Below are 24,548 nucleotides of genomic sequence, written 5' to 3'. Positions count from 1 at the left end.
ACGTGATCTTGGCTCACTGCAGCCTCAACCTCCTGGACTCAAGCAATCCTCCCACCTCAGCCTCCCAAGTAGCTGAGACTACTGGTGTGAGCCACTACACCCAGTTAATTTTTTGTGTATTTTTTTATAGAGATGAGGTTTTGCTATATTGCCCAGCCTGGTCTTGAACTCCTGAGCTCAAGCAATCCTCCTGCTTGAGCCTCCCAAAGTGCTGGGATTATAGGCATGAACCACTGTGCCCGGCCCTTCAGTGGTTCTGAAGCCGAAAACCCCTCTTTTTTTTTTTTTTGAGATGGAGTCTTGCTCTGTCACCCAGGCTGGATCTCCACTCACTGCACCTCCACCTCCTGGGGTCAAGCAATTCTGCTTCAGCCTCCCAAGTAGCTGGGATTACAGGCACATGCCTCCACACCTAATTTTTTGTATTTTTAGTGGAGATGGGGTTTCACCATGTTGGCCAGGCTGCTCTCAAACTCCTGACCTCATGATTCACCCACCCCCCCAACCCCCGCCCCGAAGTGTTGGGATTACAGGCATGAGCCACTGCACCTGGCCCTTTTGTTTGTTTTTTGTTTTTGAGACAGGATCTCACTCCCTTGGCCCAGTCTGGAGTGCAGTGGTGCAATCTCAGCTCACTGTAGCCTCGACCTCCTGGGCTCAGGTTTCTCCCACCTCAGCCTCCAGAGTAGTTGGGACTACAGGCGTGTGCCACCATGCTTGGCTAATTTTAGTAATTTTAGTAGAGATGGGATTTTGCCACATTGGCCAGGCTGGTCTCGAACTCCTGGGATCAAGCAATCACTGCCTTGCCCTCTCAGTGCCACCGCACCTGGCCTTGCTCCTTTTCTTTAAACAAAACAAAACAAAACAAAAACCTTTTGTTAGGCTCAAGGGTGCATGTGCAGGTTTGTTATACAGGTAAATTGCACGTCCCAGGACTCTGCTGTGCAGATTATCTCATCACCCAGGTAATAAGCATAGTAGCTGATGGGTGGGTTTACAGTCCTCTGACTCCTCCTCCCTCCAACCTCAAGTCAGCCTCTGTGCCTATTGTTCCTTTTCTTGTTGTGTCCATGTGTACTCAATGTTTATTGCTGACTTATTTTTATTTTATTTTTATTTATTTATTTAATTTATTTTGAGACAGAGTCTTGCTCTGTCGCCCAGGCTGGAGTGAGTGGCGCAATCTTGGCTCACTGTAACCTCCACCACCTGGGTTCAAAGGATTCTCCTATCTCAGCCTCCTGCATAGCTGAAATTACAGGAGTTTGCCACCATGCCCAGCTATTTGTGTGTGTGTGTGTGTATGTGTGTTTTTAGTAGATATGGGGTTTCACTATGTTGGCCAGGCTGGTCTCGACCACAAGTGATCCACCCACCTCAGCCGCCCAAAGTGCTGGCATTACAGGCATAAGCCACCATGCCTGGCCTAGTTTCCACTTGTAAGTCGGAACATGCGGTATTTGGTTTTCTGTTGCTGTGTTAGTTTGCGTAGGATAATGGCCTCCAGCTCCATCCGCGTTGCTGCAAATATGATCTTGTTCCTTTTTATGGTTGTGTAGTATTCCATGGTGTATATGTACCACATTTTCTTTATCCAGTCTACTGTTCATGGTCATTTAGGTTGACTCCAAGTGTTTCCTATTGTCCCAAAACTCTTTATAGATCCTGTGACCTGTCCTATGAAAGCCCACTGTACTTTTGGAATCGATAACAAATTGGATGAGCTAAATAAATCTTCACAAACAATGTGATAGTGGGAGAGGCAACGTATGTACCTTTTTTTTCTTTGAGACGGAGTTTCACCTGTGCCCTGGCTGAAGTGCAGTTGCACAATCTTGGCTCACTGCAACCTCTGCCACCCGGGTTCAAGCAATTCTGTGCCTCAGCCTCCTGAGTACCTGGGATTACAGGTGCCTGCCATCACATCTGGCTAACTTTTGTATTTTTTAGTAGAGACAGGCTTTCACCATCTTGGCCAGGCTGGTCTTGAACTCCTGACCTCGTGATCCACCCACCTCGTCCTCCCAAAGTGTTGGGATTACAGGCATGAGCCACCGTGCCCAGCCATATGTACCCGTAAAAGTGGACTTTGGAGACATCTCCTTTCCTAGGCTGGAGCTGTCTGGGCAGGGATTTCAGGCCTGACAAGATGGGCAAGAGAGAGATCATGTGGAAATAGGAGGGAAGTAAATTTTTATAAATTACTCTGGAGGGAATAAATTGGACAGTCAGACTCAACATGGACAGTCATTCTCAAAATGACCAAAGCTAATCTCTTAATGTCCTGATACATGTTTTTAAATAACTTTAAAAAAGTTTAAACTTAAATTTTTTATAAGTAGAGATGGAGTCTTGCTGTATTATTCAGGCTGGTCTTGAACTCCTGAGCTCAAATGGTCCTCCTGCCTCAGGCTCCCAAAGTGCTAGGATTATAGGCATGAGCCATGCACCAGGCCTTACTTTTATTTCTTTTGAGAGGGAGTCTTGTCTTGTTGCCCTGGCAGGAGTGCAGTGGCTATTCACCGATGCGATCATAATTCACTTCATTGTGGAACTCCAGGGTTCAAGCCATCCTCCTGCCTCAGCCTCCTGCGTAGCTGGGACTACCATAGCATCCAGCTTTCAAATTTTGGGGTTTTTTTTTTTTGAGACAGAGTCTCACTCTGTTACCCAGGATGGAATGCAGTGGTGTGATTTTGGCTCACTACAACCTCTGTCTTCCAGATTCAAGTGATTCTCCTGCCTCAGGCTCCCGAGTAGTTGGGACTAGAGGTGCCCACCACCATACCATGCTAATTTTTAAGTTTTTAGTAGAGATGCAGTTTCACCATGTTGGTCAGGCTGGTCTTGAACTCCTGGCCTCAGATGATCCATCTGCCTTGGACTCCCAAAATGCTGGGATTCCAGGCATGAGCCACAGTCCTGGCCTTGAACTTTTTAATGACTACATAGTAGAATCTCTGTTTGGATTTTATATAGTGTTTAGAATACTCAGCCAGGAGCAGTGACTCACACCTGTAATCCCAGCACTTTGGGAGGCAGAGGCGGTCAGATTACCGAGGTCAGAAGTTCGAGACCAACCTGGGCAACATGTGAAACCCAGGCTCTATTAAAAATACAAAAATTAGCCAGGCACAGTGGTGGGTTCCTGTAATCCCAGCTACTCAGGAGGCTGAGGTAGGAGAATCACTTAAATCCAGGAGGCGGAGGTTGCCGTGAGCCAAGATCATGTCACTGTGCTCCAGCCTGGGCAACAGGGTGAGACTCTGTCGCAAAAAACAACAAAAAAGAATACTCTGTATTTCTCAGGCATACAGAGACCATTGCAAATATAAGATTAAAAAAAATTCCATCTTGAAATTTTTTAGTTCCAATATGACTTGACTACTCATGTGCCTCTTTAAGTGAAGAATGATTCTAACTCTTTTTAAATGCTTCTTTGTCTGATCTGCAGAGATCACAAAGATGGAAAGCCCTTAAGAATTTCTGTTTCTCGGCCAGGCTTGGTGGCTCACACCTGTAATCCCAGCACTTTTGGAAGCTGAGGCGGGCGGATCACCTGAGGTTGAGAGTTCGAGACCAGCCTGACCAACATGGTGAAACCCCATCTCTACTAAAAATACAAAAATTAGCTGGGTGTAGTGGTAGGTGCCTGTAATCCCAGCTACTTGGGAGGCTGAGGCAGGATAATTGCTTGAACCTGGGAGACAGAGGTTGAATTGAGCCAAGATTGTACCATTGCACTCCAGTCTGGGCGACAGAGTGAGACTCCATCACACACACACACAAAAAGAATTTCTGTTTCTCTAGTTATGCCATGTAACATAAAACCATTCAGGTTAGAGGCCCACACCTTCCTATTCAATTTTTAAGACATGATCCATTTTGTAGGAGCTTGGGGATATTCAGGAAGTAGCTGACCCTTTAGGGAAAAAATGGCTAAGTATTTGGAGTAGTTTAAAATTTTTCTCCCTAAATTCTCTCTCTTCTTCTGTTAATTGGACTGTTAATTGAACTATTTTAAGTAAATTGATAAGAAGAATTTCAGCTGGGCATAGTGGCTCATGCCTGTAATCCTAGCACTTTGGGAGGCCGAGGCAGGCAGATTGCTTGAGCTCAGCAGTTTGAGACCAGCCTGAGCAACATGGCAAAACCTCATCTCTACAAAAATGCAAAAAAATTAGCTAGACATTATAGTGTGCACCTGTAGTCCCAGCTACTTGGGAGGCTGAGGTGGGAGGATTGCTTGAATCCAGGACGTTGAGGTTACAGTGGGCAGAGATGGTGTCACTGCATTCCAGCCTGCATGATGAAGTGAGACTTTGTCTCAAAAAAAAAAAAAAAAACAACAACAAAAAAAAAAATTTCATACATCTGAACAAAAGGTTCCAATGCTTAAGACAGTTCTACCTAATAATTTCAGGCCATGAAACCTCATAGCTAGATTCTACCTTGCAGCATCGTTGCAGCTGTAGCCCCTGTTCACAAGGCTTTATTCTTTCTGTGTATTTCCAATTCAAATTCTTAGGAGAAACAATCATACTCAGGACTTCTCACACCAGGCCACAGTCCAATAAGTCAGGGTATGGCCTTGTCCTCATCAGGTGTGTGGGCAAGAAGACACTGGGATCACCTCCTCACCCTCTAGTAGTTTTGTCTTCACGGGCAAGTTGCCTAAACTCACTAAGCTTTCGTTTCTCTTGGGAAAGTAGTGGTTTAATAACATTATCCATTTCAGAGGACTAATTTTTGGATAAAATTAGTTCACATATGTAAAATTCCTTAGTACAGTTCTAGGCACAAAGTGAGCTGAGAGTAAATGGAAATTGTCACCTACCTTATTATGATGGGAAAGATGCTGTACTAGATGCTACAGATATTGAGCCCAAAGTCACAACTCTCCAGCACAGGGACACAGGAAGGCCACCCTTGATCCAGCAAGATGACAGCCATGATAGAACCCAGAAGAAGAGGAGCTTTACCCCTCGTGAGAGGATACAGGAGTAGGAGTTCACTGCATTTGTCCTATGGGCTGCATCCATCCATCCACCTCAGAATCAGAATTCAGATGTGAGCGGAGGTCTCAGGTTCACATGATTATTTGTATTGAAAGTGAAGCCAGATTTATTTGTCACAGGGAAGCCTTACTTGGCAGTTGTCTGAGTACATTTCTTACCACCTGTGACTGGAAAACACTTCTGAATCCAACTAGCTGCAATTCCCCCATCTGTAAAAACAAAACAAAACAACCAGGGATAATAATATTAATAGTAAACACAGAGTTGGCAGGCACAGTGGCTCATGCCTGTAATCCCAACACTTTAGGAAGCCAAGGTGGGCAGATCGCTTGAGCCCAGGAGTTCGAGACCAGCCTTTGCAACATGGTGAAACCTCCTCTCTACCAAAAATACAAATATTAGCTGGGTGTGGTGGCGCACACCTGTGGTCTCAGGTACTACGGAGGCTGAGGTGGGAGGATATAGTGTTCAATAAATGTTAGCTATTGTTATTATCTATCATTTATTGCATGCTTACTGGGGGCAGGGTATAAATTATCTCCATTTTTATACTTGTTATTGAGGACTGATGGGCTGAGGGAGTGGGAAGTCTGGAATGACTCCTAGATTTTGCCAAGCACCTCTGCTCCCTCAGAGTACTGTGTTCTGGTATCAAGTACAATGCCCTTCCTCTTCTTCTTCTTTTTTTTTTTTTCCCCAGAGAAGGAGTCTTGCCCTGTTGCCCAGGCCTGCGTGCAGTGGCATGATCTCAGCTCACTGCAACCTCTGCCTCCCAGGTTTAAGCAATTCTGCCTCAGCTTCCTGAGTAGTTGGGATTACGGGTGCATGCCACCACACCTGGTAATTTTTGTATTTTTAGTAGAGACGGAGTTTCACCTTGTAGGTGGGGCTGGTCTCGATCTCCTGACCTTGTGATCCACCCACCTCGGCCTCCCAAAGTGCTGGGATTACAGGCGTGAGCCACAGCGCCTGGCCCCCTCTTCTTTTAGCATGTTGTATTTTCAAATGTGTTTTTTTTTCTCAAGGAGCACTCACGCTGGGCCTCAGTCTGGGTCCTCAGTCTGAATTGGCCCTCACTGCTTTGAGGCAGGGGTCACATTCTGCCGCCACACATCACAAGCTCTCCCTTTGCATCTGGGTGCTTCTGGGGCAGGACAGTGTCCGTCATTTCAGAATGTCCACATCTAACCCAGGGCAGAATCCTACGCTATCACCACTGTGCCTCACCAATCAGGGTGGCACTTCTCCACTCTGTTTTCCTCAGCACTCAAGAGTATGGGATATCCCCGGGGCGGGACCAGATCCTAGAACTTCAGAAAGTCATGGATGAAAGGGTCCTCAGTTTATTATGGTGTGAAATAGTAGCTGGGACATTTCTGAGGCCCAGAGAAGGGAAATAACTTGCGTGAACAGGTTAGGAGCAGGCCAGGCGCTGTGGCCGGCGACCGTAGTCCCAACTCGGGAGGCTGAGGCCAGAGGATCTCTTGAGCCCAGAACTCAGCGAATAGCCACTGCACTCCAGCCTGGGCAACACAGCAAGACCCCGCCTCAAAATACGAAAATGGAAACAACTAGCTTAGGCGCAGAACTGAGACTCAAACCTAGGTTTCCTGTTCACCCCCCACACCCGCCAGGCCCCCGCTGACACCCTCAGGCTGTTCCTCCTGGCCTCTCACTTGGAATGGCCCCAAAGCCAGGTCGAAGGCGAGTCTCCTCCGCCCTGGGGACTCCTGGCCCTGTAGTTCGCAGGGCGGATGGTTGCAGCCAGCCACGCTCTCCAAGGAGCTGCCCGGCTCCCCAGGACTTGGAAAAACCCCAGAGCGTGCCCCTGGGGGAAGGGTAGCTCGGGACCTCCAGGCGGCTGGAAGTCCAGGGCGATGCCAGGGAGCAGAGTTGCGGCTTGGATATGGAGAACTAAGCCAAACCCTGGGCTCTGGGAACCCCTCCAGAGCGCTCCGCCGGCCAAAGCGGGGCCGCCACACCCCCGGCCAGCCAGGCGCAGTCGGCCCCGCCCCCTGGAGCTCCGTTGTCCCTGCAGCCAGCGCCACGCGAAGCCTGCCGATCCACCCGCCCAGCGAGCGGCGTCACAGCCGCTGCGCTCGCGGAGGCCCTGAGTTGCGGGCTCCTGGCCGCCCGCGAAAGCATGGCCCGGCCCCTGCTGCGGGCGCCTGGCTCGGTGGCGCCAGTACTGTGCCTGCTGGAGGCGCAGAAGACTGCGGGGGCCGCGGAGGAGCCGGGCGGGCGCGCGGTGTTCCGCGCCTTCAGTCGCGTAAACGCGCGCTGCTTCTGGAACGCCGGGCTGGCTTTCAAGAGCTGGAGGCGCTGGGCGTTGCTACCGCCGCATGGCTTCCGCATCAGAGCGGAGGGTGAGTGCGGGGCCCGGAGGGGAGGAGCTCCGAGCTCCCAGCTACGGGGGAGAGCGCAGCCCCATCTTCTGCCACACAGGCTAGGCGCTGCTCTGAGGGCCCGGGGGCTGGGGTTGGGCGGCCGGTCCGGGTGGCGAAGACACCCTGGAGATGTTCCCTGCCTCTAGGACACTGCAGCTATATTCCCCAAGGTGTGCCTGGTCGCTGCTAGGACTGGCTCCGGGCTGCGTCCGTTCCACAACTCTTAAAGCCAGTGGAGTGCACAGAAGGAACTTTCTGCTTAGAAAAGTGATGGTCTGGATAGGGACACTTCGGCCTAGGGGGCCACTGTCTAGGCTCCACCGGGGCGCTTAGGAAGGGTGCCCCAGGGGAATGGCCAGAGTTTACCAAATCTGGCAGCTTTTTATTTATTATTTTTTTAGCTACAGATCCGCAGCGGACAGCATTCTGGTTTTCACATCCTGCAGTGTGGTGGTCTTGCGTCGGGACCTAGCAGCTTTGGGGTCGTTAACTTCTTGGGGAAAATAAGTAGCGTCTCATCCCTTTAGCTGAATAGACAGGATTCCACCTTCCCAGTCTTTTCAGACTTAGCTGTTTGTTAGACAAACAAACAATTGTCTAACAAACAGCTAAGTTTGTTATAAAGGCAGCTTTTTGCCTTTATAAAATAGCTTCTCATTCGAGAAACTAAACCACTGCACCTGTGAGTGGTCTCTGACTCTGGGCACTAAACCCAGGCAGGTGTGTCAGCTCCTTGTAACATCCTGGTTCTTGTCTGCATTTATGTGAGGCTGCAAGGGCCGTTTGATGGTGTGTTGACAAATCACCGGTTGTTCAGCGCCTAATTTTCATTCTTACTAAGGAACTGCTCTGTGTTAGTCCATAAATCATCCTCTTCCATCCGAGAAGGAGCCATAAATAAAAAACATTTGTTTGGGCGGGTGCGGTGTCTCTCGCCTGTAATCCTAGCACTTTGAGAGGCTGATGCAAGTGGATCACCTGAGTTCAGGAGTTCAAGACCAGCTTGGTTAACATGCTGAAACCCCTCAGGAGTTCAAGACCAGCCTGGCTAACGTCATGAAACCCTGCCTCTACTAAAAATATAAAACTTAGCCTGGGCATGGTGGCAGTTGCCTGTAATCCCAGCTACTTGGGAGACTGAGGCAGGAGAATCGCTTGAATCCAGGAGGTGGAGGTTGCAGAGCCGAGATCACACCATTGCACTCCAGCCTGGGTGACAAGAGTGAAACTCTGTCTCAAAAAGAAAAAAAAAAGAAGAAGAAGAAGAAGAAAGAAAAGAAAAAAGAAGCACTTGTTTAATTTCCAAGAATTAGAAAACAGGGCAGCAAGAAGCAAGCACCTGAGCTGCCAATACTGTGTATCATTCATTCAGAGATGGTATTACCATGTCCCAGCCGCCAGTGCTTTAAACCTTCGCTTCTCACCTACGTCCATGCTGTCTGTTCCCTCTTCTCCCCACTTCACCCCCGTTTTTCTTAAGCACAAAAAAGAGCTCACTGCAAAATCACATGTACACATTTCCTCTCCTTTTACTTGCAGGAGTGAAGAAAATAGGTTTCTGGCTCTGAGAGCAGTGAGCCGAGTAACCAAGCCAAAATCCTCATGAGAGAAGAGGTCTTTCAGACAGGCTTGATAAAAAACTCTTTTCAGTTCTGTGTCCTCAGTTTTTCTGGTTTGAATTAGTGGCTACATTCTCAGGGCCTCCCTTTCAAAGGGTGAGCATAGAGTATTGTAGAGAGGGATTGGGATGCAGGGCAGGGGTTCTAGGCCTGGAGGTGAAATTAGGAGGGCTTGTGCTAAGTCACGGGCCACCACTAATGCCCCAGTGAGCTGTGGTAAATGCTGGTGTCTGTGTTGGTGCTGTCTGCTGCCGTCTGAAATATGCAGCACACGTCACCTGTTGCTCCCATTGTCTTCTGCCCAGTAGGTAACGCCGCCTCATACACAGCTCAGGATGCAGTGGACACTGTATTCTATGGGGTGTGCAACACAGTGGACATCGCCCTGGGTCATCACCCTTGACTTGGGTCTCCTGGAATGATTTTGAGGTTTTTAGATTTTATTTTAATTTCTTTTCTTTTCTTTTCTTTCTTTCTTTCTTTCTTTTTTTTTTTTTCTGATAGTCTCGCTCTGTTGCTCAGACTGGAGTGCAATGGTGCAATCTTGGCTCACTGCAACCTCTACCTCCTGGGTTCAAGTGCTTCTCCTGCCTCAGTCTCTGGAGTAGCTGGGATTATAGGCGCCCGCCACTGTACCTGGCTAATTTTTGTATTTTTAGTAGAGACGGGGTTTCACCTTGTTGGCCAGGCTGGTCTTGAACTCCTGACCTCAAGTGATCTGCCCGCCTTGGCCTCCCATAGTGCTGGGATTACAGATATGAACCACCGCACCCGGGGATTTTTGTTCGTTATAATATTTGTATTCGGTTTTCAAAGCCATGACCGTGGCAAGGACAGATTTTGAAGTTTTTAACTAGTCCTGATAAGAATTTGAACATTTAGCTGGGATTTGGACAAAGCCACCCATTTGGACACTTTGAGGAGCAAAATGGAGAAATCTTATTTGATGCTGAGTGATGGATACACATGGGGATGCTTTTACTTTGAATAGTGTTGCTAATTGCTGATTTCTGGTCTAACTTGGGGCCCCTAGGTTGATATCAAAGGAGAAGAGGCAGCTCTTGGGCTACCTTAGAGTCCTGGAGGGTGGCAAAGGCAGGAGAAGCTGCTTTCCCCAAAAGGAATTGAAAGTTTAGGTCGGCTTGCTCTCTTGCCTCTTGCAGCACCGGCTTCCAGAAGGGCAGGGAAAGAGCTGCTGTAGACTATTGCAGGTTGTTGCTCCATTCTCACTGTTATTTTGTGGGAAAGAGCAAAATGCTAGAAATGGACACAAAGAGTCAATCTGTTGTCTTTGCTCTAGATGTTTTGTTGGTTGTTTGTTTATTTTTGAGATTGTGTTTCACCCTTGTTGCCCAGGCTGGAGTGCAATGGCGTGATCTCGGCTTACTGAAACCTTCACCTCCTGGGTTCATGCGATTCTCCTGCCTTAGCATCCTGGTAGCTGGGATTACAGGTGCCTGCCACCATGCCTGGCTAAATTTTTTTGTATTTTTATTAGAGATGGGGTTTCACTGTGTTGCCCATGCTGGTCTCGAACTCCTGACTCAGGTGATCTGCCCACCTCAGCCTCCCAAAGTGCTGGGATTACAGGAATGAGCCACCGGGCCTGGCTAGATGTTTTTTTAAAGGCTGATTTTCTGCTGCATAAAAGCATTAGGGTATAGGAAGCATTGCTGGCTACTCAGGCAGAAAATGCAGGGAGAGAGGGATGACGGTCAGCTTTTTAAGTCCAGCTGTGCTGCCTTGGGTCCTTCTAGATTTATGGACCTGGGACTCATCAGGTACAAGGAGGGAGCACCCTGGCCAAGCAGACAGGAGTGACTGGAGCCCCAGGTGCAGACCTGAACTTAAGTCATGCAGAAGTTTATGTTTTCTCCAAGTTTTGTGCCTTTTCTCTCAGTCTTCACTCTCTCTACCTTTACCTTTCCTCTGGTAAGAAAAATAATTCCCAGGCAGAGAGTATTTCTCTAAAAAGACAGACATTGGATCTTTAGCTTGATTAACAAGGGGCTAACTCTGCCTTTGTGCTCCAGTCCTCAAATGTATTTTTTTTCTTTTTTTTGATGGAAATCAGGTCTTTCTCTGATTCCCAGGTTGGTCTCTAACTGCTGGGTCCACTTCGGCCTCCCAAAGTGCTGGGATTACCAGTGTGAGTCACTGCACCTGGCTCAAATGTTTTCTTTTCTGTTTTTCATTAGCCAGTGACATTAACAAATGAAAGAGTGAGTTCTGGAAGCTGGAGGGAGACTGCTGCCTAACCAGCTGAGCCACTGGGGAAGGAGGTACTACAGGGAGGTGGGCCACCTGTATTTGTTTGGAAGAATCTGTTGCTACTATGAGAATACACCTAATGGGACAGGACAGATTAATGGTGGGCAGCCACTTGGCCAGACAAGTTTGTTCTCTTCTCCTGAAATTTGTGGCTGGGGTGTCTCCACCTGTCACCCCCAGCAGGGCCTTTCATCTTTTCTCACTGAATATAAATGCCCCAGGCCATGCCTGTTGGCTCTTGCCTGTAATCCCAGCACTTTGGGTGGCTGAGGTGGGCGGATCACTTGAGGTCAGGAGTTTGAGACCAGCCTGGCCAACATGATGAAACCCTGTCTCTATTAAAAATAGAAAAATTAGCCCGGCATGGTGGCACGTGCCTGTAATCCCATCTACTTGGGAGGTGAAAGCAGGAGAACCCAGGAGGCAGAGGTTGCAGTGAGTGGAGATTGTGCCACTACATTTCTTTTTTTTTTTTTTTTTTTTTTTTTTTGAGACGGAGTCTCGCTCTGTCGCCCGGGCTGGAGTGCAGTGGCCGGATCTCAGCTCACTGCAAGCTCCGCCTCCCGGGTTCACGCCATTCTCCGGCCTCAGCCTCCCGAGTAGCTGGGACTACAGACGCCCGCCACCTCGCCCAGCTAGTTTTTTGTATTTCTTAATAGAGACGGGGTTTCACCATGTTAGCCAGGATGGTCTCGATCTCCTGACCTCGTGATCCGCCTGTCTCGGCCTCCCAAAGTGCTGGGATTACAGGCTTGAGCCACCGCGCCCGGCCTAGCCACTACATTTCAACCTGGGCAAAAGAGTGAGACTGTCTTTAAAAAAAAAAAAAAGAAAGAGCACCAAGTGCTGGTGGCTCTTTTTCAATACTCGCTTCGTGAATTCATTCATGAGCCAGGTACTGGTCTAGGTGCCTCTGTGTGTTTTGTTTTGAGGCAGAGTCTTACTCTGTCACTCAGGCTGGAGTGTAATGGTACAATCATGGGTCACTGCAGCTTCGACCTCCTGGGTGCAAATGATCGTCCTACCTCAGCCTCTTGTGTAGCTGGGACCACAGGTGCGCGCGACCATGCCTAGCTAATTAAAAAAAAAAAAATTGCAGTAGAGGCAGGTCTTGCTCACTATGTTGTCCAGGTTGGTCTCAGACTCCTGGGCTCAAGCAATCCTCCTGCCTCTGCCTCTCAAAGTGCTGGGATTACAGGCATGAGCCACCTCACCCAGCCACTTCTGTTTTGATTTGTTGTTGTTGTTGTTTGTTTGTTTGTTTTGAGATGGAGTATCACTCTGTCACCCAGGCTGGAGGGCAGTGGGGCTATCTCAGCTCAGTGCAACTTCCGCCTCCCGGGTTCAAGGGATTCTCCTGCCTCAGCCTCCCGAGTGGCCGGGACTACAGGCATGTGCCACCATGCCCAGCTAAGTTTTTTTGTAATTTTAGTAGAGACGGGGCTTCTCCATGTTGGTCAGTCTGGTCTGAAACTCTCGACCTCAGATGATTCATCCACCTCGGCCTTCCAAAGTGCTGGGATTACAGGCGTGAGCCACTGCACCCAGCCTGCTTCTGTGTTTCAATGCATCTTTCGTTCAGACTTCCCTCTGCTCAAGGGAAATTGAGTCAGGCTCTTTCTCCCACATCCAGTTCAAGAGGGGATAGCTGAGTGGGAGGCCATGTTCTGGAAGCTGGCTGGTTCACACAGTCTTCTCCATCCCACAGTGACTCCTCTGGGTACTACAGGTTCTGCCTTTAGTTAGGCAGGAGTTCTTTGTGCTTTGGGAGGTGCTGATGATCAGGCACATCAGGTTGGCCAAAGGGAAATGATGGCAGGATCTTCCACCTCTCCTCGTGCTCCTCCTACCTTATTTCCCAAACCCCTCTGAGCATGGCCTTCCAATCACAGAGAGATATTGAGGCAAAATTACAGGTACTCTAGGAGTGTAGAGTGTAGTATCTGCACTAATGCTAGATGTTGACTGGTTTCAGACTCTATCCCGGGATCTGGATTGGGAGAGAAGAGCAGTGCTCGGGTACTCGGTGCCTGATGCTGCAAGAATTGGGCAAGTCTCTGGACCACTGTTCTTATTTGTTCTGTGACTTAGGGAATGGTGTGGTGGAGCGTATACAAATGGTGAGGAAAGGGAGTGGTCTCATTCCTATTCTGTCTGATTTCTGAAGTCCTACCTTGAATGGCGGTAGGGCATCTTGTAGCACTTCGTAGCTAATGGAATTTTGTAGGTGAAATTTATATTTAGGGAAATGCACACATCTTAAGTTTACTATATGATAAAATTTTCAAATGCATACATGTGTGTCACCCACATTCCTAGCAGGATTAGAACATTACCATTACCCCAGAAAGTTTCCTCCTGCCCTTTCCAAGTCAGCTCTGCTTCGATCCTCAGAGATAACCATTATTCTGAATTTTTTTTCTTTGACTTTTTCTTTTTTATCTTTCTTTTTTTTTTTGAGATGGAGTCTCACTGCATCACCTAGGCAGAGTGCAGTGGCATGATCTCGGCTCACTGCAACCTCTGCCTCCTGGGTTCCAGCGATTCTCCTCCCTCAGCCTCCAGAGTAGATGTGATTACAGGCATCTGCCACCATGCCCAGCTAATTTTTGTATTTTTAGTAGAAACAGGGTTTCTCCATGTTGGCCAGGCTGGTCTCAAACTCCTGACCCCACGTGATCAGCCCACCTTGGCCTCCCCAAGTGCTGGGATTACAGGCATGAGCCACCGCACCCAGCTGGCTTTATTATTATTTTTTAGATACAGGGTTTCACTCTGTCATCCAGGCTGGAGAGCAATGGCATGCTCATAGCTAACTGCAGCCTTGAACTCCTGGGCCAAAGTGATCCTCCTGTGTCAGTCTACTGAGCAGCTGGGACTACAGGCATGCACCACCACAGCCAGATAAAATGTTTCTTTCTTTTGGAGAGATGGGGATCTTGCTATGTTTCAGAGACTAGTCTTGAGCTCCTGGCTTCAAGTGATCCTCTTCCCTTGGTCTCTCAAAGTGCTAGGATGATAGATGTGAGCCAACTGCATGCAGCCAATCCTTGGGTTTTATTATTTTATTAATTAATTAATTTTTTTTGAGATAGGATGTCTTGCTGTGTCACCCAGGCCAGAGTGCAGTGGCGTGATTACAGCTAACAGCAGCGTTGACCTCCAGGGTTCAAGCGATCCTTGACACAGTTATGGGGAGCAATAAAAGGATAGCAGATCAAGAATCCCATGCATATGTGTATGTGTATTCAAGGAAGACTTCCTGGAGGAAGTGATGCCTAAACTAAGATACGCAGAATAAGTAGATGTTAGTGCAGTGAGAAGCACATTTTACGTTGAGAGGGAGGGCATGTGTCCCAGTTGTATGACCCACATGGGGAACCACAAGCTTCTGGGTGCAGCTGGAGCATGGAGTGGGAGGTGGACATTGGCACAAAGGGCCTGCAGAGGGGCTGAGGTGGAATGGGTCCTGAGTACTCTACTCATGCATCTGAGCCTGAGGCCACTGAAGAGTATTATGCAATCAAGTGCATGTATGTGATTATATTTATAATCCTGTTTACATGATATACATGGTAGATACTTCCCAGCCTGAAGTATGCATTATCTTTCATCAGTGGTTGTCTGGAATGGTGGTGCCTTGGAAGGGTGATGTAAGCCCCCATGGGCCTACCAGAGTGCCCGTGGTGCTTGTTCAGTGGCAGATCTGACATCTAAGAAAGACCTCAAGAGCCATGCAGGACACCTAGGATCTGACCCCTTGTCACTGAGCAGCTGAGTTACCAGCTTCTCATCCAGTCCTCTTGGGGCCTTGGTTGCCTCGTGTGTTGGCAAGTATTCCACCTGCGCTTTCTACTGCACAGATTTGGCATCGGACTCCAATAAGATACCATCTATGCAAACAATTTGAAAAGTGCGCAGTACAAACCCCAGCATGTCTTTACATCTATTTGTGCCTTCTTTAATTTCTTTCATCAGTGTTTATAGTTTTCAGTATGCCTGTCTTTTACCTCCTTAGTTAAGTTTATTCCTAAGTATTTTGTTCTCTTTGATGATGTGGTTAATGGGATTGTTTTCATTTTGCTTCTTTTTTTTTTCTTTTTTCCTTTTTTGAGATACGGTCTGGCTCTGTCACCCAGACTGGAGTGCAGTGGTGTTATCATGGCTCCCTGCAGCCTCGACCTCCCAGGCTTAAGTGATGCTCCCATCTCAGCCTCTCCAGTAGCTGGGACTACAGGCAGGCGCTACTATACCCGACTAATTTTTGTATTTTTAATAGAGATGGTGTTTCACCATGTTGCCTAGGCTAGTGTTGAACTGGGCTCAAGCGATCCTCCCGCCTCGGCCTCCTAAAGTGATGCGATTACAGGCATGAGCTAGGATTGTTTTCTTAATTTCCTTTGTGGATAGTTTATTGTTAATATATAGAAATGCAACTAATTTTATGTTCATTGTGTGTTCTGTAACTTTACAGAACGTATTAGTTCTAACAATTTTTGTGTGTGGCGTCTTTAGGATTTCCTATGTAAGATCGTGTCATCTGCAAACAGAGATGATTTTACTTCTTTTCTGAGCTGGGTGTCTTTTATTTGTTTTTCTTGCCTAATTCCTCTGGGTAGGACTTCCAGTACTGTGTTGAAAAGAAATGGCAAGAGTGGGCATCTGTGTTTTCTTCCCAGTCTTAGAGGAAAAGTGTTCAGTTTTTCACTGTTGAGTATGATGTTAGCCGTGGGCTTTTCACATATGACCTTTATTGTGTTGAAGTAATTTCATCGCATATCCATGGATTGGGAGACTTAATATTTTGTAAATGTTCATACTCCCCAAAGTGAACTGCAGATTCAATGCAATCCCTATCAAAATCCCAACAGCTTTTTTACACAAATAGGAAAAACAATTCTAAAATTCATATGGACTCACAAAGGATCCCAAAATAGCCAAAACAATTATTATTATTTGAGACAGGGTCTTGCCATGTCACGTAGGCTAGAGTACAACAGTGCAATCACAGCTCACTGCAGCCTTGATGTCCTGGGCTCTAGTGATTCTCCCACCTCAGCCTCACAAGCATCTGGGACCAGAGGTGCGTGCCACCACACCTGGCTAATTTTTAATTTTTTTGTAGAGACAGGGTCTCTCTCTTTACCAAAGCTGTTTTTGAACTCCTGGGCTCAAGCAATCCTCCCGCTTTGGCCTCTGCCAGAAATGACTTTGAGAAAGAAAAACACAGCTGGGAGTCTCTCTGGCTTGGGGGCTGCCTGAAAAAAAAGAACAGTAAAAAACAAAGCTTGAAGCATCACACTTCCTGATGTCAAAATACATTACAGGCTGGGTGTGGTGGCTCGTGCCTATAATCCCAGCACTTTGGCAGGCCAAGGCGGGTGGATTACCTAAGGTCAGGAGTTTGAGGTCAGCCTGGCCAACATGGCAAAACCCCATTTCTACTAAAAATACAAAAAGTAGCCGGGCATGGTGGTGGGCACCTGTAATCCCAGCCATTTTGGAGGCTGAGGCAGGAGAATCACTTGAACCCAGGAGGCAGAAGTTTCAGTGAGCTGAGACTGCACCACTACACAGAGTGAGACTCCATCTCAAAAAAAAAAAAGCACACACACACACAAGCAAAACAAAAAACAAAATGTATTACAAAGGTATAGTAATTAAAACATATGTTACCAGCATAAATACAGATATATACAGCAATGGAACAGAATAGAGATACCAGAAATAAACCCACACATATACAGTCAACTGATCTTCCCTGAGGGTGCCGAGAACACACAATGGGGAGAACACACAATGGGGACAGAGGGTCTCTTCAACATATGGCCCTGGGAAAACAATCTCCACATGCAAAAGAATGAAATTGTACCCTTTTCTTACACCATCCACAATGACCAACCCAAAATGAGTTAAATATAAGACCGGACACTAAGATTCCTAGAAAACATGGGGAAAAGCTTAATGGCATAGATTTTGACATAATTTTTTATATATGACACCAAAAGCATAGGCAGCAAAAGCAAAAATAGAGGATTGGGACTAAGTACAAGCACCAAATATTTATTTTATTTCACTTTATTTTTAAATTTTTATCTATTTATTTATTTCGAGACTGGGTTATGAGCCTGGCTAAGTTTTGTTTTTTGTTTTTTGTTTTTGTTCTTTTTTGGTAGAGATGAGGTTTCACCATGTTGCCCAGGCTGGGCTCAAGTGCTGGGATTACAGGCATGAGCTACTGCTCCTGGCCCAAGCACCAAATATTAACAGTGGTTATTTTGTTTTATTAATTAATTGATTGATTGATTGATTTTTGTTTCTTTTTTTGAGACAGAGTCTCATTCTGTCACCCAGGCTGGAGTGCACTAGTGTGATCTTGGCTCACTGCAGACTCCACCTTCCTGCTTCAAGCGATTCTCATGCTTCAGCCTCCCAAGTAGCTGGGATTACAGTTGTGAGCCACCACGCCTGGCTAATTTTTTGTATTTCTAGTAGAGATAGGGTTTTGCCATGTTGCCTGGTTTATCTTGAACTCCTGAGTTCAGGTGATCTGCTGCCTTGGCCTCCCAAAGTGCTGGGATTATGGGCATGAGCCACGTGCCTGGCCAACAGTGGTTATTTTATCTCTGGTGTGGAGTATGGCTGTGGGGGGTGTGTGTACATGTGCACATGCACTTGTAAATGTTTCTGCTTTTTGCTGTTTTTTTTTGTTGTTGTTGTTGTTGTTTGTTTGTTTGTTTTGAGACAGTCTCCCTCTGTTGCCCAGGCTGGAGTGCAGTGGTGCGATCCTAGCTCACTGCAACCTCTGCCACCAGAGTTCAAGCAATTCTCCTACCTCAGCCTCCTGAGTAGCTGGGACTACAGTTGCCTGACACCATGCCCAGCTCATTTTTTGTATTTTTAGTAGAGATGGGGTTTCACCATGTTGGTCAGGCTGGTCTTGAACTCCTGGCCTCATGATCCACCCGCCTCGGCCTCCCAAAGAGCTGGGATTACAGGCTTGAGCCACCGCGCCCAGCCTGTTTTTGATTTTTAAATATATGTTACTTTTAGTACCCTTTATTTTAATTGGAGTTTCGTTTGATGAGTTGCTCCTGTAACACATTCCCATAGTATGAAAGGATATACAGGAAAAAGTCTCTTATTTCCCTATCCCAGCCACTGACTGACTTTCTTTGGAAATAGCTTCAGTGGCCAGTTTTCCAATCCTTCCATAGATAGTTTATAAATCTACAAATAATATGGATAGACATATCTGCCTCCGTTTTTACATAAATGTTAGCATATTACATGTATTATTTTTTCTTGGAAACAAGTTTTCTTAAGTCATTCAAAAATCAACGTCTAAGTGCAAGGAAGTTAATAGCATTGTTCTAGGGTGCAGAAACACTAGTTCTGTAGGATATACGTAGGGATTACATGAAAGAGAGTTTCCTAGTTGAGTGTGTTTGGAAACCACATTTAAACAGGTTTCATGAGTACAAAGGCTTCGGGAGACCTTGGTATGCTGATGGTCTCCATCCAAGAGGCAGGAGAATAATCTGAATGCTCTGATCTCTTTCCACCAGCGAAGACCATTTTTGCCAAACTCCTTGTGGGTAGATGTTGGAGGCGTTCTTGGGAAGCTCTGGGTCCCTTCGGAATATCTTCCTGTGGGAGGAGCTGATCATCTTGTCCCATGAGCCCAGGGCCCACCTGACAGAGAGCCATGTCTCAGAGCCCCGCTGTGGAGTGGACAGAGATCACAGTAAAAACTACCCACATCCTGCACCCAGGGAGGTGTGTGTGTTGGAGGATCATGGAAAGAACACTAGACACGGAGTCTGGGCCACCTGAAGAGTATTAACCATGTGACCTGAGGCAGAGCAGTCCTCCCCTTATAAATTGCAGCTACCATGCTTGGCTTGCTCCAAAGTTGTGGCATTGGGATGCAGAAATGCCCTGTTTGAAGATGTTATTCCCCCAGCCTTCAACCCCACAGTGGAGGTTTCAAGAAGGGGCAGAGTCTGGACATCCCATAGGTTCATAGATTTCATAGATCATGTTTTTCTAGTCTGGTCTCGAACTCCTGGTCTCAAGCAATCCTCCAATCTTGGCCTCCTAAAGTGCTGGGATTATAGCCATGAGCCACTGTACCTGGCTGAGATTTTGGTGATTATGTATAGATTATGTATAACATTTATCAACAGGTCTGTGGACATGTTTTCATTTCTTTTGGGTGAATACCCAGGTGTGGATTGGAGGTCTGCTTTTCAAAATGATTGTACCACTTTGCAATCGCACCATCAATATATGAGAACTCCAGTTCAGCATTTCATATTATCAGTATGTTATTATTTTATTTATTTATTTATTTAGAGATGGAATTTCACTCTTGTTGCCCAGACTGGAGTGCAATGGAGCAACCTCTGCTCACTGCAACCTCTGTCTCCCTGGTTCAAGAGATTTTCCTACCTCAGCCTTTGGAGTAGTTGGGATTACAGGTGACCATCATAATGCCCAGCTAATTTTTTGTATTTTTAGTAGAAACAGAGTTTCTCCGTGTTGGCCAAGCTGGTTTTGAACTCCTGACCTCAGATGATCCAACCACCTCATCCTCCCAAAGTGCTGGGATTACAGGTGTGAGCCACTGCGTCTGGCCTATTTTATTATTTTTGGCTGGACTAATAGTTGGATACTGGTAGTTCATTGTGACTTTAACTTATATTTCCCTAATGACTAGTTAGTTGAGCATCTTTTCATGTGTGTTTATTTGCCATGTCTGGATCTTCTTTTCTTTTCTTTTCTTTTTCTTTTTTTGAGATAGAGTGTCACCCTTGTCGCCCAGGCTAGAGTGGAATGGTGTGATCTTGGCTCACTGCAACCTCTGCCTCCCGGGTTCAAGTGATCTTCCTCCTTCAGCCTTCTGAGTAGCTGGGATTTCAGGTGCCTGCCACTACGCCCAGTAAATTTTTGTATTTTTGGTAGAGATGGGGTTTAACCATGTTGGCCAGGTTTGTCTCGAACTCCTAACCTCAGGTGGTCCACCTGCCCCGGCCCCCCAAAGTGCTGGGATTACAGGTATGAGCTACCACTCCTGGACAGAGGTTGATTATTATTATTATTATTATTATTATTATTATTATTAGCATATGGATGTCCAATTCTTCAAGAACTCCTTTGTTGAAAAGACTGTCCTTTCTCCATTGGATAACTCTGGGTTTTTATCAAATAGCAATTGACCACGTGTGTGGGTATATTTCTAGACTGCTCTTTTTTCTTGATCAATACACCTGTGTTTTCACCAGTACTACAGTGTTTTCATTACTGTAGCTGTTTAGAAATCAGATATTCTGAGTCCTTCAAGTTTGTTTCTTCTTATTTGGTCATTATTTGTCCTTTGCTTTTTTTTTTTTTTTTTTTTTTTTTGAGGCGGAGTCTCGCTCTGTCACCCAGGCTAGAGTGCAGTGGCCGGATGTCGGCTCACTGCAAGCTCCGCCTCCCGGGTTTACGCCATTCTCCTGCCTCAGCCTCCCGAGTAGCTGGGACTACAGGAGCCCGCCACCTCGCCCGGCTAGTTTTTTGTATATTTTTTAGTAGAGACGGGGTTTCACTGTGTTAGCCAGGATGGTCTCGATCTCCTGACCTCATGATCCGCCCGTCTCGGCCTCCCAAAGTGCTGGGATTACAGGCTTGAGCCACCGCGCCCGGCCTGTCCTTTCCTTTTTCCATGTAAACTTTAGAATCAACTTGTCCATTTCTAAAAAAATTCTGCTTAGATTTTTATTAGGATTGTGCTCGTGCTTGCTTTGGCAGCACATATACTAAAATTCAAATGATATAGAGAAGATTAGTGTGGCCCCTGTGCAAGGATGACATACAAATTCATGAAGGGTTCCAGTTAAAAAGAAAAGGATTATGTTAAATCTAGAGATTAATTTCAGGAGAATTCACAACTTAACAATCAATATCGGGTCTCCTGAGCTATGGAGACAGTATATGTCTCTAGTAAATCTTTGTTTCTAATTCTGTTCCAAATGTACATTTTGACCTTTAAGTTCCTGAGTCTTTGAACACCTTCTGTAAAACAAAATGCCTTCCAGATAGCAAGGAATAAGCAATGAGGGGCTTGAAAAAGCCAGAAAATGGGAATCTCAGTAGACTCATTTAAATTCTCCAGAGGCACAGTGGCACTGAAGATCAAAAAGGAACAAAACCCTTGAGGAGAATTAGAACATCTGTATCAACTGAGGGGAAATAATATTTTGAACAGCAACAAAAGATGACCCCAGTATAAGTTTAAAGAGCATCAGCAGACACATGTTATTATGGTGGCTTGGGATGTGGGGGAGTTCGTTTTGTTGGGTTGGGGGTGAATTTGGGGATTGGAAGGTAGAAGTTTTTTTCTTTTGTTTTTTGTTTTTGTTTTTGTTTTGAGATAACTGTGTTGCCCAGGCTAGAGTGCAGTGGTGTAATCTCAGCTCGCTGCAACCTCCACCTCCCAGCTTCAAGCGATTCTCCTACCTCAGCCTCCCGAGTAGCTGAGATCATAGGTGTGCACCGCAATGCCCAGCTAATTTTTGTATTTTTAGTAGAAATGGGATTTCACAATGTTGGCTGGGCTCATCTCGAATTCCTGACCTTAAGTGATCCACCTGCCTTGGCCTCCCAAAGTGCTGGGATTATAGGCATGAGTCACTGCACCCGACTGGAAGGTAGAAGTATTTTTTGTTTGAGATGGAGTTTGACTCTTGTTGAAAATACACCCCTATAATTCATGATACATAATTCTGCATTGAACCCTGATTCTGTCAGGACATATGTGTGATCTTGGATAACGCATTCAACCTCCTCAACACTGAATTTTCTCAACTGTAAAATGTTTTAGAGATGTTCCTCACCAGGTTGCATGAAGCACATCTGTGTGTGTTAAGGCACTTCCCATAGCATCTGTGACCCATAACAGTGGCAGCTGTGCTCTTCGTCATCCCTGCACACAGACCCACAGCAGTGTATTGCGTTTTTTTGTTTTTTGTTTTTTGTTTTTAATATAAAAGGCTTTGAAAATGTCCCACTACTTCCTCAGTAACTGTCAAAAGGGGCATCCTTCAAAAGTAGAATTCTGGAAAATGTCTTCAAAAGACACAAAATTCTGACAATGGGCACATTTCCCCCTCCTACCTTGCTCTTCTGGATGGATCCATTCTCTCCCACAGCATAGTCGTTTTCTTCCACTCCACTGTAGAAATTGTCCTTCTAGTGGCAAGAGTGACATGAATGATATGTGGAAATTTCTTCCCAAGCCTGCTTGGAGAAGCTTCCTCTGCCTGCTTCTCTTTGGCCACCTCCTGCCAGTGTAAGAGCAGAGGGCCTCCAGGGCTGCTCTGTCACCCCCAACAGCATGGACCTCACTGCAGTCACTCTGGAATCGTCCCTCTAAAGGAAGCTTGTGCAGGAAACATCATGCACCGAGCAGCATGGGACAGGGGCTGGCTACCTGGGCAGGGCTCACACTCCTGACACCCAGACTCCAGGATACTCCTCTGTCCCCATCTGGGGCAGATCCCTGCCCTAGAAGTTCTCCCTCTCATTTCCAGCATATGCTGCATGGAGCCCCAGAATTCTATGTGGCAAGCTAGGAAGAGGGAGAGCTGAAATGAGGATGTAATCACCCTTTCTAAAGAGGTCAGTCCAGTACCACCCTGTGCTCCTGGGCAAGCTCTCCAGGCTGAGGGAACAGGAGCAGGGGCTATGTCAGGTGAAGGTGGAAGTGAGGGACCTCCCAGGAGGTGTAGAATGTTCCACTACAGACACCTCATACCCTTCCAGGATTAGACTTTGAGGCCTGGAGATCCCCAGGCAATTAGTATTGAAGGTGGAAAGGCCAGTGACAAGAATAAGAAGGCTCACCGTGTCATTCACAAAGCACTTCCAAACCCATCACCACAGGTGACCCTCCCAACAACCCTGTGAGAGCTACAGGGTGGGGGCTCCCACAAAGGAGGAGTCAGGAATGTCGGGATTTTAACACCTTCTCCAAGTCAGGATCAGGAAATGCTGTCCCAGCACTGACCTATATTCCCTATGCTTCCTCCCACAGCACAGCTTAGGGTGACTGCCACTTGGGAGACCCTCACTTTCCAATCCCCATGAGGGGCTGTGCAGTGGGGAGAACAAGGCCCCCTCCTCTGACTGTCTCCCCTAAGATCCTATTTTCTGAGGAAAGTCGCTCTGGGAACTGTCGGCCTCTGCAGATGGGGGCCCAGACCTTGTGGAAAGAAGACATGAAGGTCACACCTGGCAGGGACCAGCGCTGGAGAGCAAACCTCACCTTTAAAAACTCACACTTTTAATGCTAAAATTTATTTTTGTTAATTTCTATGGGTACATAGTAGGTGTATATATTTATGGGATATGTGAGATATTTTGACACAAGCATGCAATGTGTAATAATCACATCAAGGTAAATGGGGCATTCATCACCTCAAGCAGGGGAAATGCCAGATGCTTTTAAAACCATCAGATCTCATGAGAACTCACTATCATGAGAACAGCGTGGGGGAAACTGCCCCATGATTCAGTTACCTCTCACTGGGTCCCTCCCATGACACATGAGGATTATGGAAATTACAGTTCAAGATGCAATTTGGGTGGTGACACAGCCAAACCCTATCACCTTATAAAATGAACATTGTGAAAACAGTAGTGGGCCTGACTCCTGGCCTCTGCCATGGGATGCCCCTTCTTGAGGAGGGCCTGGCTTCTGTGCCATGCAGATACCTCCCTGTGCTCCCTGTGGGCTGGGGGTGAGCCAGGTCCTCTTGGGGGAGCTGGGCACTGTGGGACAGGAGGGTCCCTAGACTGGAGTCTCCCTGTGCCTCCTTACCCCATCAACGAAACCAGAGTAGCCAACTCAGCAAACCTCAATGCACGGCCCTTTCTGGTCCTGAAAGGAGGAGCATAGGTGCTCAGGGTCCCCTGAGCTGCCCTGGGGCAGAACACTGAGCAGTGGCCAGTGCTTCCCTAACAACTCCCCCATGCACAGACTCCTGGTGGACACACTTCCCTTAACCCTGCTCAGCTGGAGCTCGGCCCCCATCCCAGTACCTCTGCCTCCTCCTCCAGGGCAGGAAAAGAAAACTCAACTCCAAACCCATGGAGAATCCCCATGTTGACTGAGGCCCTGGCTGGGACTCAGCCTCTTGTCAGCCCCTTGAGGAGCTCCATCTTCCCCTGTTTCCCTGCCCCATGGGACCCTGGGCCTCTGGGAA

At 47.0% G+C, this 24,548-nt stretch overlaps 1 non-coding gene across 1 annotated transcript; it reads left to right on the top strand.

Annotated features, from left to right (window-relative positions):
* The first annotated feature begins 21,077 nt into the window (after positions 1 to 21,077).
* On the top strand, positions 21,078 to 21,184 carry LOC112616670. The gene has a single exon (XR_003117710.1). It is a non-coding gene; the product is annotated as a U6 spliceosomal RNA (small nuclear RNA).
* Positions 21,185 to 24,548: the final 3,364 nt, after the last annotated feature.

This window comes from Theropithecus gelada, chromosome X (assembly GCF_003255815.1).
Source record: "Theropithecus gelada isolate Dixy chromosome X, Tgel_1.0, whole genome shotgun sequence".
Classification (NCBI taxonomy): domain Eukaryota; kingdom Metazoa; phylum Chordata; class Mammalia; order Primates; family Cercopithecidae; genus Theropithecus; species Theropithecus gelada.
This window is presented reverse-complemented; position numbering and strand designations above follow the sequence as displayed.